Below are 12,591 nucleotides of genomic sequence, written 5' to 3' on the forward strand. Positions count from 1 at the left end.
CCCGAGTTTACAAACAACCCAACAGCCAGAGAAATGACAGCCCTCGCTCGTGACTGACAGCGACGCGATCCAGCTCCCAGAGAGAAGCATATGCTGTATATTATGAGACTGGCTGATGAGCTCACGGTGATGAAGACCATCTGTGATCAGGCAGGGATTTTAGGAGGATTTAGGGATGGTGATTGCAGGACTCGATGCAGGTGTGCATCATCGCAGTCGGATGGTTTCATTAACACGCCGAACGCTGCTACATCACTAAACATCCTGATGAATTAAATCAGTATGATTGGTTGAGTTACAACACATGCTGGAGGTCTGGAGGTTGAGTAGCCTATTAAACACACAGATGTTCAAAGACGGTCTTCTTCAGATATTATACTGCCAAAAATCACTATAAGCATTCATTTTCTTTTAAATTTAAAGTTAAAACGCATTGAAAACGGAAATTGATTACAATATTAACGTATAGCGTATTTACACAGACTACACATTATTGTAGAATAATCAGGCCCTGAATGCGTATACGCACATAGACTGAATGAATGCCGTTTATTTTACTATGTTTTATTCGTCTTGAGTAGAAATGTGTCCACGAAAATATTAAGCAGCACAGCTTTGATGATAACAATAAATGACTGCCTCAGAGCTTCTGCGTGAACAGGAACAGAGCCAGAGCTCATCTTCAGACTGCGCTGCTGTTGAATATTACTTCTTTCAAATACATGCAACATGCTTAACTGGCTAAAGATGAAGCACGGACTGGAAACTTTAATGCAAGTTCTTCAGACGGAAACTCATAACACGCCTGTTGTAGCTTGATTTTCTTCTCGAGGTTGAAGATTACTCGATTCCCGTGTGATTGTGATGAGTTTGTATTCGGTAATAGCTCTTGAATTATTGAAATTGTTTGGCACAGACGGCTTTGATTGGCTCTGATGTGATTGTGAAGTGTGCGGCGCGTCTCTGCTGTAACATGTCATGCAGTTAGAAACATCTGTCGGTGCTGTCAGACACATCACACAGCGATAAGAACCGCGGTAATCCATCCAGGTCGTCTGGTTCTGGTCTGGATTTCCAAAATCAGCCAGTAAAGATGTCTCAGAGAGCACGTGATGGGATATGACTATATCAAATGCTTCATATTTGGTTGTTGCATTTGTTTGTGCAAGTTCACATTAAATAGTTCCCCTAGGTGTACATTTTCCAACTTGTTTTGGATACAAGCTACTCAATACGGGTTCATTTATTTATAACTATTTTTTTTGATCCTGTACCAGTGACTAAGGCGGCCAACATCACTGATATATCAGTAATGCTATGAAATACAGTATTTGATATTTTGAAATCCCTCCGCTTTTAACATTTAGAATTTAGATAGTTTTTTCAATAGTCATTCAATACCAATTTCACAACAGGACTCTTGTAATTTAAAATTATAGTACTTTTTTATAGTAAGTTTATATATATAAGTATATATTTTTTGCTAAGTATTACTTACAAGTGTGTATATGTACATTTTCAGTTTATTTATATATATATATATATATATATATATATATATATATATATATATATATATATATATATACATATATATATATATATATATATATATATATATAAATAAACTGAAAATGTACATATACATGTATATATATATATATATATATATATATATATATATATATATATATATATATATATATATATATATGTATATGTGTGTGTGTGTGTGTGTGTGTATAATAGGAATAAAAAGAAAATGAATGTAGTTTTATGCCAATTAATAAATTACACATAATAAATTAAAATAAAATAAAAATGTAAAAAAAGAAAACAAGAAACTGAAAATAATATACATTTACCTTCCTTTAAATAATTTAAAGCTCAATATTTTTCCAGCTAAATTCATGACAACTATGCATTATGTTAATACATATTTATTATATATTGTTATGTATTTGGGAGAAATAATTCTATGTAAGAATGAATCCTCTTGATTGTTATCAAAAACATTCATATTTGCCACTCATCTCTACCATATTTTGGCACTAAACAGCCCGGCTGAGCTGGTTTACCAGGTGAACCCACAGAAAAGCAACACTAAACCAGTACAGATCAGCATGGCAATACAAACTGGGTTGTAAAACATGCAAAATATCTGTAAATTAGTACATTTCCGAATATAAAAGCATGTGAAGCTAACTGCCACGACGATGTTTCTTTGCTCGTACATAATCTGTATGACGCTCTCTGTATTACAGCACTGTTGTTTTTGGGTGAGCTATCTCTTTAAACTGAACAAGTAACAAGTGTTCATTAAATTCACTTTTGCAACTCAGACTTTGCCAACGATCAACCAAAGAGCTGGGCAGCGCCTACCTCCCACCTCCTCAGATCTACAGCTTATCTTTTCAGCACGGACCAGCGTTTGCTTCAGAATCCAGTTGGCTTTGCCGCGGCCATTAATATGCATCAGAGCCACCGAATACTGTGATGTTCGCTTCGTTCCTGGCAAGCGCACCGAGTCCACGGGGCAAACGCGAGCGCGGAAATCTGGCTCGCGTCGGCCCTCGCGCTCGCTAGACCAACTGTACCCGCGACGGCCGGAGCCAGGGTGGCATGAGCTTGCGGGAGGGTGAGAGATAAGCAGATGCTTCCTCCTGCCTCCTGATGCCAGCTCAGAGATCAGCGCTCAGAGATAAGCCACAGCGACTCGAGTGTATCTAAGCTCTCAAACACCTCCTCTGGACCGGACTCAACAGGAGGCCCACATAATGGAGATGCTGCCACGGGCTCGGAGATCTCTATGAGGGAGCGAGCGGCTTCCAAACACTCTATAGAAGCGCAGGAACAAATATAGCAGCGTCAGGAGCCGCAGCAGCTGTGGGCTCAATGGAGAGAGTCGCCTACGGAGTCATGCTGTATTTATGTATGCTGTAAAAATATAGTTTGTAGGTTAAAAGTAAGTTCCGGTACTATATACAGAGAAACACTGTAAAACACCTAACCAGATATTTCACAGTAAAACCAGTAATTTGTACGCTTTTTTGCATGTGAATAGAACAAATTAATGTATAAATTACAGCCAAAACTGTAAACCAATACTCCCAGAATTCCCTCTGTGGCAAGTATTTTGCTTAAATAATCATGTTTTTTTAATAGTTTTTGTTATCAGTTATCTACATTTCGACTTTATGTTACTGTTACACTTTTTCTATATATATATTAGTTATTAATTAATTAATTAGAAATTTTCACACATTTAAATATATTCACACAGTTAAATATATTAGAACTTAATTCTGAAATACTAAATTCATTTGAATTGAGGTAGCAAACAGGAAGCAGAATTGAGAAACGGCTGAATTAAAAAGAATAAATAAACGCTAAGTTTTTATATTGTATCATGCATTAACACAGGTAATGTATTGAGGGTAATTTTATTCATTTAAAAGCTTATTTATAAAGTGATAAATATATATTTGTACTTTACTAAACTTGAGTACTTTTGTATTTTAAGTCATTACTAAATTCATTACAACTAAGTGCATTATTAAAATGGATATTTAAATATGTATTTTTACAGATACGCTCAAACTTTTGTGAAACAGGTTGGAAGAAAGCTTCATAGATTGCACTGCCTTAAAATACCTTAAAAAAAAGTTAAATGTCTTTACGCAATTTCTGTTCACGTCATTCCAATTCAGCTTGGCCTCTTCGATTTAAATTCACTCTCATAAAATCAAAGGAGACAATTCTAAAAAGATACACCAGCTTGAAAACAAAATACTGGTGGCTTGAGCTGTCAATCAAACGGTCTCTTCCCGTCTAAGTGGGCGGTGCTTGTTCAGAATAAGGCACTGATCACGTGTTGTGACCTCGGATCAGATTCATCAAACCTGCAGGAGATGCTTCAAACCTCACAGGGATTTTTACCACTGACGTCTTAATTAATGCAATTACATAGATGTGAAGCTCATAAAGGAGCGCCTGCTGTGATGTTAAATTCATTGACGCTTTGATCTATGAAAGCTCTGTGAGAACAGACGCAGACTAATGCCCTGTAATGGAAGAACTATCGGTCTTAATTGTCTGATTCCAGATTCTCATTTGTACAAGTACGTGTCAAGTGCGTTTCTTATTTTCTGTCTCTCTGGATCAGATCCGTTTTCCTCGTCCGGTCCTCCGTGACAGCTCTTTACGAGCACATCACGGAGCGGTGCGTTACGGGTTTTTCATGGGTGCCGTCCAGCTAAAACACTGGTGCGGATGAACTGATACACACACGAGGATGCTGGGATTGAGTTGGCCGGTGCGCAACCATCTGCCTCATGACAAAATCAAACATGGCCTGCAAATGTGTGATTTACTTGCCTGGAACACAACACAACTACTATTACAGGCTCAAAACTGCTGCACGCCACACTTTATACCTGGTCTATAACAGGAGTCAAGAGCAATCACAGCTGTTACTCTCGGCCAATCAGAAACACCCGCCGCCTGCCAATCGTTGTGCATTTTTCAGCATCTTTATTAATTGCTGCTAATTGATGAACTTGAACATTTTCCAGATCTCTGGTAAGACTACTATGCATAATAATATATACAATTATATATATGTAATTTAATAAAATGTAATACAAAATGTAAATGTAATCCATTTTTATTTTAAGTTTACGTACAGTTTTAGTACTTTTGCTGTTTGTTTTGTCTTTTTATTACATTTAAATGCTTATAATGGTTATATATATATATATATATATATATATATATATATATATATATATATATATATATAAAATAAACTAAAGACACACAATAATATATATATATATATATATATATATATATATATATATATATATATATATATATATATATATAATATATATATATATATATACATATATATATATATATATATATATATATATGTGTTATATATATATATATATATGCTATGTGTGTGTGTTTTAGTTTTATTTTCAATTAACTTCAATATCACTGATACATAAAACAATAACATTCCCAGAAATCCACTATCACTTTAATATGTGCGGCTAAACAAGTGTGTTACAGTTTATTCCTGAAGAGAGTTTAATCAAACCCTTTTTGTTTAACGTATTCAGTCAGCATGTGCTAAAATTGTCTCTGCGCTTAGTATAAATGTGTTTAATTCATGTGTTTCTCCATCACAGCTCTCAGAACATCTGACCATAAAAGCGGTCATCCCGTTTAACAGATGACAGAATAAATGAGCAACAAGTTGCACAAGCCCTGATGTGTTCACGAAACGACTCTCAGCTGGTTTGCGTGACGCAGACGTCATGAACCAGCCGGTCAGCTGGAAGCATGCTAATGAGCGCGTGGCTAAAGGCTAAAGGCTAATGCTGTCCCGCTGGGTGGGGTGTTAAAGTGTGCTGTTGTGCAGATGACCAAATGGAGCTCATTACAGAGTAATGAAGCAGAAACACCGCTAACAAACAGACAGAGACGTCATGTGCCGAGCAGGCCGGAAACTCTGGGTAAAGTGGAATAAGAAACCGATTCACACAGACACACAGTCAGCTGATGGGTTAGACTAGATTTTACTTTTACTGTGGGCTGTTTGTTTGAAAGCAAAAAAACCCATCCAAATAACAACAAACTTTGTTGATTTTCACCAAAATAAAATGAATTTTTAAAAATGGCCAATTACTCTAATAAAAACATATATTTCCCACAAAAATAGAAGAACAGATTTAGAACAAAATTAAGGTTAGAAAATGACCAGGTAAACAATTTCTTTAATGAAGTAAACAACACTTTTTATATTTACTGTATATATATATATATATATATATATATATATATATATATATATATATATATATATATATATATATATATACAGTATATATTCATTAAAAAAGTTAGATTATATACTCTTATAGCACTATATATATATATATATATATATATATATATATATATATATATATATATATATATATATATATATATAATATATATTAATACTTGCAGGAAATATACATTCAAAATATACATACAAAATTAACCTAAACAAAACACACACACACACATATATATATATATATATATATATATATATGTGTGTGTATATATAGACTATACAGAGATTAATTGATTTGGGAAATTAATCTTGCTGAAAAATTTTTTTTTATATCATCACAAACCATAAACACTACTGAAAAAATAACGTTTTCCAAACATTATAAAAAGCCCCACCCCATATTTACACCCAAATTCCACCATATGTTAAGAAGATTACAATTCTGAAAGCACCACAGAGCCCTCGGTGCAAAATTGTGAACGCTCTTTATTACAGCACATTAAACTGATAAAGGACTATTGGAAAATAAAACCAGTTACACACATCGGCTTTAAGGATCCCATTCACTGAAGCGGTACGGTTTTTCTCACCCGGTGGAGGGGGTCATGATACACCCGCCGCGGTCCACGGTGGCTCTGCAGCCGCAGCCTCGCTCCGGCGTGTCGTGGTTCATGCCAAAGTTGTGTCCGAGCTCGTGGGCTAAAGTCACCGCAGCGCCGAGAGGGTTATCAGAGTGATCCTAGAAGACAGAGAGAGCGAGAAACCATCAGTCAAACAAATAAATAAACCAACTCGGCCTCATATAAAACACGCACCTCTGTGCGCTTTTTGTAACACACCGTTTTTATGTGCCTTGCTGCACGCTTCGCCCCAGTCTCAAAGAGAAATGTGAACTCAGAGGCGCTAAAACAACGGGATCAATACGTAAACCCTGGCACATTCTTATTACGTGTATATAGGTTCGTTTGAAGCTGGATATGTTTGATGCTGATGTTCAAAAGCATCAGTTTTCAAACATCCCAGCATAGTTTCGAAGTGATGTACTTCAAATAATTGTGTGAAAATTGCGCTTTATTAACCCAAACTCTGTAAATTTGCATGAAAAGGAATAAAAGGTGTTTTACCGCCTCTAGTGTTCATTTCTTTTGGAAACTGCAGTGATATGTACTTGATGCTACGCATTTCGCGGTTTGCTAAAAAGCGCACCGGTGTTCGTTTACGCCGCGAGACCAGGTAGCAATAAACGCTTGGCGAATTCAAATAAGCAATCAATTTCAATTTAAAACAAACAAGAGCAATTTCTTCCTCCGCGACCCTAGAGACCCGAGAGGCGTTATCCGTCCTGTTCCACCTCCCCCCCCACAGATTACATCTCTCCTGCATGTTTGCTTTTCTCTCAGAAAACGGTTTCACATGAGATCCGCAACGAGCAGACGCTAACGGCCTTTATAATTACTTTTCCACAAATCCGTCAGAGCAGCATGACTGGAGATCCTCGGCTGTAATTGCAGACCGTTCCGCGGGCTTTGTTTGGGAAGGGTGTGTGCTGATGAGGCAGGACAGACACAATTACAGTCGCTTTGGTGAGGACGCGTCTGCCAAACACGTGAAAACCAAATTAAAAAAGGAGGGAAAACCGCCAGATTCGGTTCTGTTCCGAGCGATTATGAGCGTGAATGGGCAGGGGGAAGTTTTATTGCTCGGGAAGGTGCTCTCCTTCAGAGCTAAAGAGACTCAGAAACCAACGCTGGAACAAAATGATTTCAAAAATTTGGGGTCGGTGAGAAATGAATGCTTTTATTCATCAAGGGTGCATTAAAATAATCCAAAGTGACAGCAAAGAATAGGCTTTAATAATGTTTTAAAAGACTACTCTGCTACTCTTTTGAACTTTCTGTTCATCGGATATACTGAATAAAACCACGGCTTCTACTGTAAAAATGTGTATAATAAAACAGAAATTCTTTCAAATTCTACAAACTATACTAATTGTTTCTATATTTCAGCACACTTTTTTTCAACACTGATAAAACTGCTTCTTGAACCAAATCAGTATATTAGGATGAAGTCTGGCGTAACGATGCGGAAAATTGAGCTTTTGACAGAAAACCGATTTTTTTTTTAATAGTAAAAAAATATTATAGCTTTTATTGTGTGTTTTTTTTAATCAACGATGAGCAAAAATGTATTTTTTTACCAAACTCAGACTTTTAAACTGTAGGCAATTATATCGTCTATAAGGTACACATTTATTTAAAAATATTTTTTTACAATTACTGCTTGCGTGATCACACATAACTGCACACAATTCTCCCGCCAGCTTTGGGCATTTATAACTGTGTCAGGCAAAAATGCTGATGCTTACGGATCCAGCACATTCTATAATGAGCCTTATTTGCATAAAAAGGATGCAGGTTTGTCAAGAAAAATACAAGTTCATTCAAATATGCATGATGCAAATTGCTTTCGCACTGAAGGAGCGCTTTGACGGACAGGGTTGTGTAAAGTCCATTTCCAAAGTGTTAAAGGAACCAGATCAGTTTGAAATCGAGCAGGAAAACAGCAAATTGGATTTCCAAAAGCCTCGTTGGTTAAAAGACGCTTATGTCCGAACGCAATGTGGCACAAGTTGCAATTTTCTCACTCTGGAGGACACAAATTTAAGATTGCTGGGTGTTTTTTGGAGCATAAAAATCAGAGAAGCAGAAGACTCGAGCAAAAGAATCCTTCTGCGCTCCATTTAATCTCTTTTGATGTCATTTTGTGAGTTTTATTTCCAGGGGATGCGAGATTGGAGAATTCTGACGGTCCCGGGGAGCTGAACACAATCGTATAATCTGCTGAATATGTCCGTGTCATCTACGCGTTTTCAGGAAGCTTCAGTCTGGTTTAGTGGGAACCGGTCAAATGAGGACAAAACCTCATCCGAGCACAAGATGTCATGAGACCGTGAAATACTGGTGGCAACTCCACTCCATCAAACGGCAAAAACAAAAGTCAGACATTCAAGAGGCGGCCAAAGGAAATAAAACACATCCCATGAACGAGTCAATGAAGAAAACATGCATGTCTGCAGTTCTGACGGTAGAAACCGCATAATGGAGCTTTTAATGGGATCCTCGATCAAAACACAAATATTGAGATTTTTACGCATGCAGTGAGAGAGAACGCAGCAGTTTGATCCGTGTGTGCTGTTAAAACCAAGGTGTTCAGCTAGCTGGCTTTCAATGCGGCAAGAGTTAAGGTATTAGCTGAGCAGGAACACATGCAGCGTGTCTCAGCTGGATGTTATCGTGGAGAGCTGCTGTGTGGCCGATGTGTGGGGTTGATTTAAGGGTGCTGAGTGAGATGCTGTCCTCATTTGACACAGTCATCTTAAAGTTAGCAACCACAGCAACCTCAGGATTCAAGAACTACTGAATGGAACTGTAACCTGTCCAGCTTGTAACTGGACTGAAACATACATATAACAGAGATACGATGTGAAATACATAAGTGCGAATTCTATATAAATATGTAGCGCATATATGTTACACGTGTGATGTATTGCAATATGTAAAAAATAATTTAAATTACACAGTACTTAGAGACATGCTTTTTATAAATTTTGAGATTCGTGTGACAAAATAATGTACATTTATTTAAATGTGATTAATTAAAGAAAATGTGATTAGTTATTTTAAAAAAGGCGCACACACACACACACAGACACACACACACACACATATATACACATTTAAAACAAAACATTGCACCTAAAAAAAAAAAAAAAAATAAAAAAGTAAATAAAATAATATATATATATATATATATATATATATATATATATATATATATATATACACACACATATATATATATATACACACACACACACACACACATACATATATATATATATACACACACACACACACACACACACACACACACACACATATATATATATATATATATATATATATATATATATATATATAAACACTAATATAAAACTAATATAAAAGTTAAATGCTCAAAAATATCAATAAACCTGCTTGTCATCAGGAATGATTGACAGATGTCACTCACCATGACGATGCCCCTGACTGTTCTGCAGTGCACATGCTCATAATGGGAGCCATGCCGATGGTGGTGCCCTGGAAGTAAACCCCACTGAAGGCAGAAAACAGGAAGTCATGTGACACACATTCATCTGCAGCAGGCTGTGTAAAATTTCAACAGAAAGTGTTTTCAATGGAAAAAAATATATATACGTGAATAAAACCTCATGCATTTTTCAACGTTTTCAAATAATAAATATTAAAGCGATTCTTCCTGGAAGAAGTGCATTGATTCTGGTGGTAAACCGCATGCTGCGGCCCTCAGCAGTCAAACCTGATGAGCTGAGCGTTATCGTGGGGTCTCTGCGGAGCAGCTTGACTTTCCTCCAGTCCAGGAACTCGTGGAGCGATGTGAACGGATCCTGTGTGATGGAGCATTTGTCTCCGCCACCTCCACACCTCCAGCCCCACCAGAGCCACGCGGATGTTCAGAGATCTGTAAAACTGAAAGACGCCAGCGCTTGCCATCAGCAGATGTTTCAGGAGCTAAAACCTGACAAAAGCTCACTTCAGCGATTCGTTTCACAAACATGTGCAGTTTTCTCCAAATTATTGTTTCACATCCTATATGTATATATCCAAAATGAATGTTTGTATGTTTATCATGTCTAAATAAATACACAATAAATGCATGTATATAAATGCATGTATATCTTTTGAAAATATTTAATAAAAATCTATATAAAAATATTTCTTCATATATATTCAGTATTTATAAATGTTCTATTTAAGAATTTTAACTCTATATACTAAATATTTAAAAATACATTCCTATTTTCATATTATTAGATTATAAAACTATATTTACATTTATATACTCAAACTTGCAACTATATTTTCATTTTAATTTCTAAATATTTAGCCATATTCACGATTTGCATTTATATATTCAATATACATTTCTATATTCAGAATTATAACTAAATACAATTTGCACATATACATTTAGTTTTATAACTGTATATTCTGATTTACTTTATAAGTTACAACTATTTTATTAACTATATGTAGTTTTTCCTTTATATGTTCACAATTTACATTAAAATATTTTCTAATTATTACATATGACACACATATATAATTTTTATAACGGCATTGTTGCACAAATATTATATTTCATATTTTTTAAATGCTAAAATGCAGATAAGAATGACGAGTTTCAAGTATGTTTTGTGCAAGTATTAATCGTTCTTCTGTCATTAAGCTTTTCAAGTTTACCTTGTCCACGTAGTTCGCTATTTCAGCGAGCCTCTGTTTCACTTTCTCCACGTCTTTCCCTGTTTCTGATACTGAAATGAAAAGAGGGACAAAAAAAAAAAAAAAAAGTCTTTAAACTGCAGCCAAATGTGCCGTTCATTGGCCGGCTGTGGTAAATGTCACATGAGGTAATTCATTTTCCACGGGCAGCGGCACACAGATGTTGAGCCAAACACGACCAGCGGCGTTCGAAATCCAGACTGTCAGCTTTACAGAATAAAAGCACGGATTGGAAACGTGTCGCCCGTGATTGCTGTGATTGTCCGAAGCCTTAAACAACAGCAGGACGGAAGCCTGATTGCAGTCAAGACAAGAAGAAATCTCTTTCTTGAACAGGTTTTGTTCCACAGGATGGTTTATTCAAGGAGAAAGAACTATATCGTAAACAAAGTGTTTCCTAATGCACATTACAAACAGTCTCCATTTCCTGTCCAAACAGCTTTGACCTTTGACTTCTTGATTTCCTAAACTCAGGGTCCGGGGTCATGACCTTACACTGACGCAGCTATAGAAGTCTCATGCCAAGGATTTATTTTGGTAAAACTCAGCTGGTCACCATTAAAATAAATACATTAAAAAAGTTAACTGAAATAAGACAGGCATGTTAAAAAAATTATATTAACTGGAATTTAGAAATGCAACCAGCTAAAATAAGTTAAATTAAAATAAAATAAAAAGTATTTAGAACCGCTTCATAAAAACAAAAACTAATAACGACAAAGCCCATAAAATTGAATTAAATTGCAAAATCTAAATATAATTATAAAAATTGTATTACATTTTTTAAAAGGTAAATAGACCTTTACTTTCTAGGTTTAATAGTTTGAACTTAAACTTAAAGTTAAATATTGTCATTTCTTTAACTGATGAAATCTTAATACAGCAACCTACTGAAGCTTAACAAGTTTTTTTTACAGATAAACAGAATTATATGGTTAGGTATCATTCGCAATGAGCATCGCTGATGTCTTTGACCCAAGTCATTTTTGGGTCACGATCTGAGTTAGATGATTGAAGGTCGGAGATGCGCTGCGTGAGGTCAAGAGCGCTTCTTCGTTACCTCACGCGTTGTTCTGCGCACGATGATCAACTCCACATGCTTGGTGCTGCTCTGAGCGCTCTCTTTTATGCTGCGGGAGAAAGAAAGACAGAAAGAACGTGATTAAGAGAGAACTTCACCCTCTTCTTCTGAAGGACACGGTTAATAGACCCTGCACTCAAGAAGCTTTTATAAAACCTCCCAAGGCCCATATTGCTATGAGCCTACACGGCCTTTGAGGAACAGAGGTGACGTCTTCAGCTCTCTTTCAAACGTGCCCTCTATTAACAGAGCAGCGTGTGATTGAACATCCTCTGCTGGATTCAGCAATGCCC

At 36.1% G+C, this 12,591-nt stretch overlaps 1 pseudogene; it reads right to left on the bottom strand.

Annotated features, from left to right (window-relative positions):
* The window catches only part of LOC122355156, a 98,281-nt pseudogene that overhangs the window by 26,363 nt on the left and 59,327 nt on the right, over window positions 1–12,591 (bottom strand).

The sequence above is a fragment of the Puntigrus tetrazona genome, chromosome 12 (assembly GCF_018831695.1).
Source record: "Puntigrus tetrazona isolate hp1 chromosome 12, ASM1883169v1, whole genome shotgun sequence".
Classification (NCBI taxonomy): domain Eukaryota; kingdom Metazoa; phylum Chordata; class Actinopteri; order Cypriniformes; family Cyprinidae; genus Puntigrus; species Puntigrus tetrazona.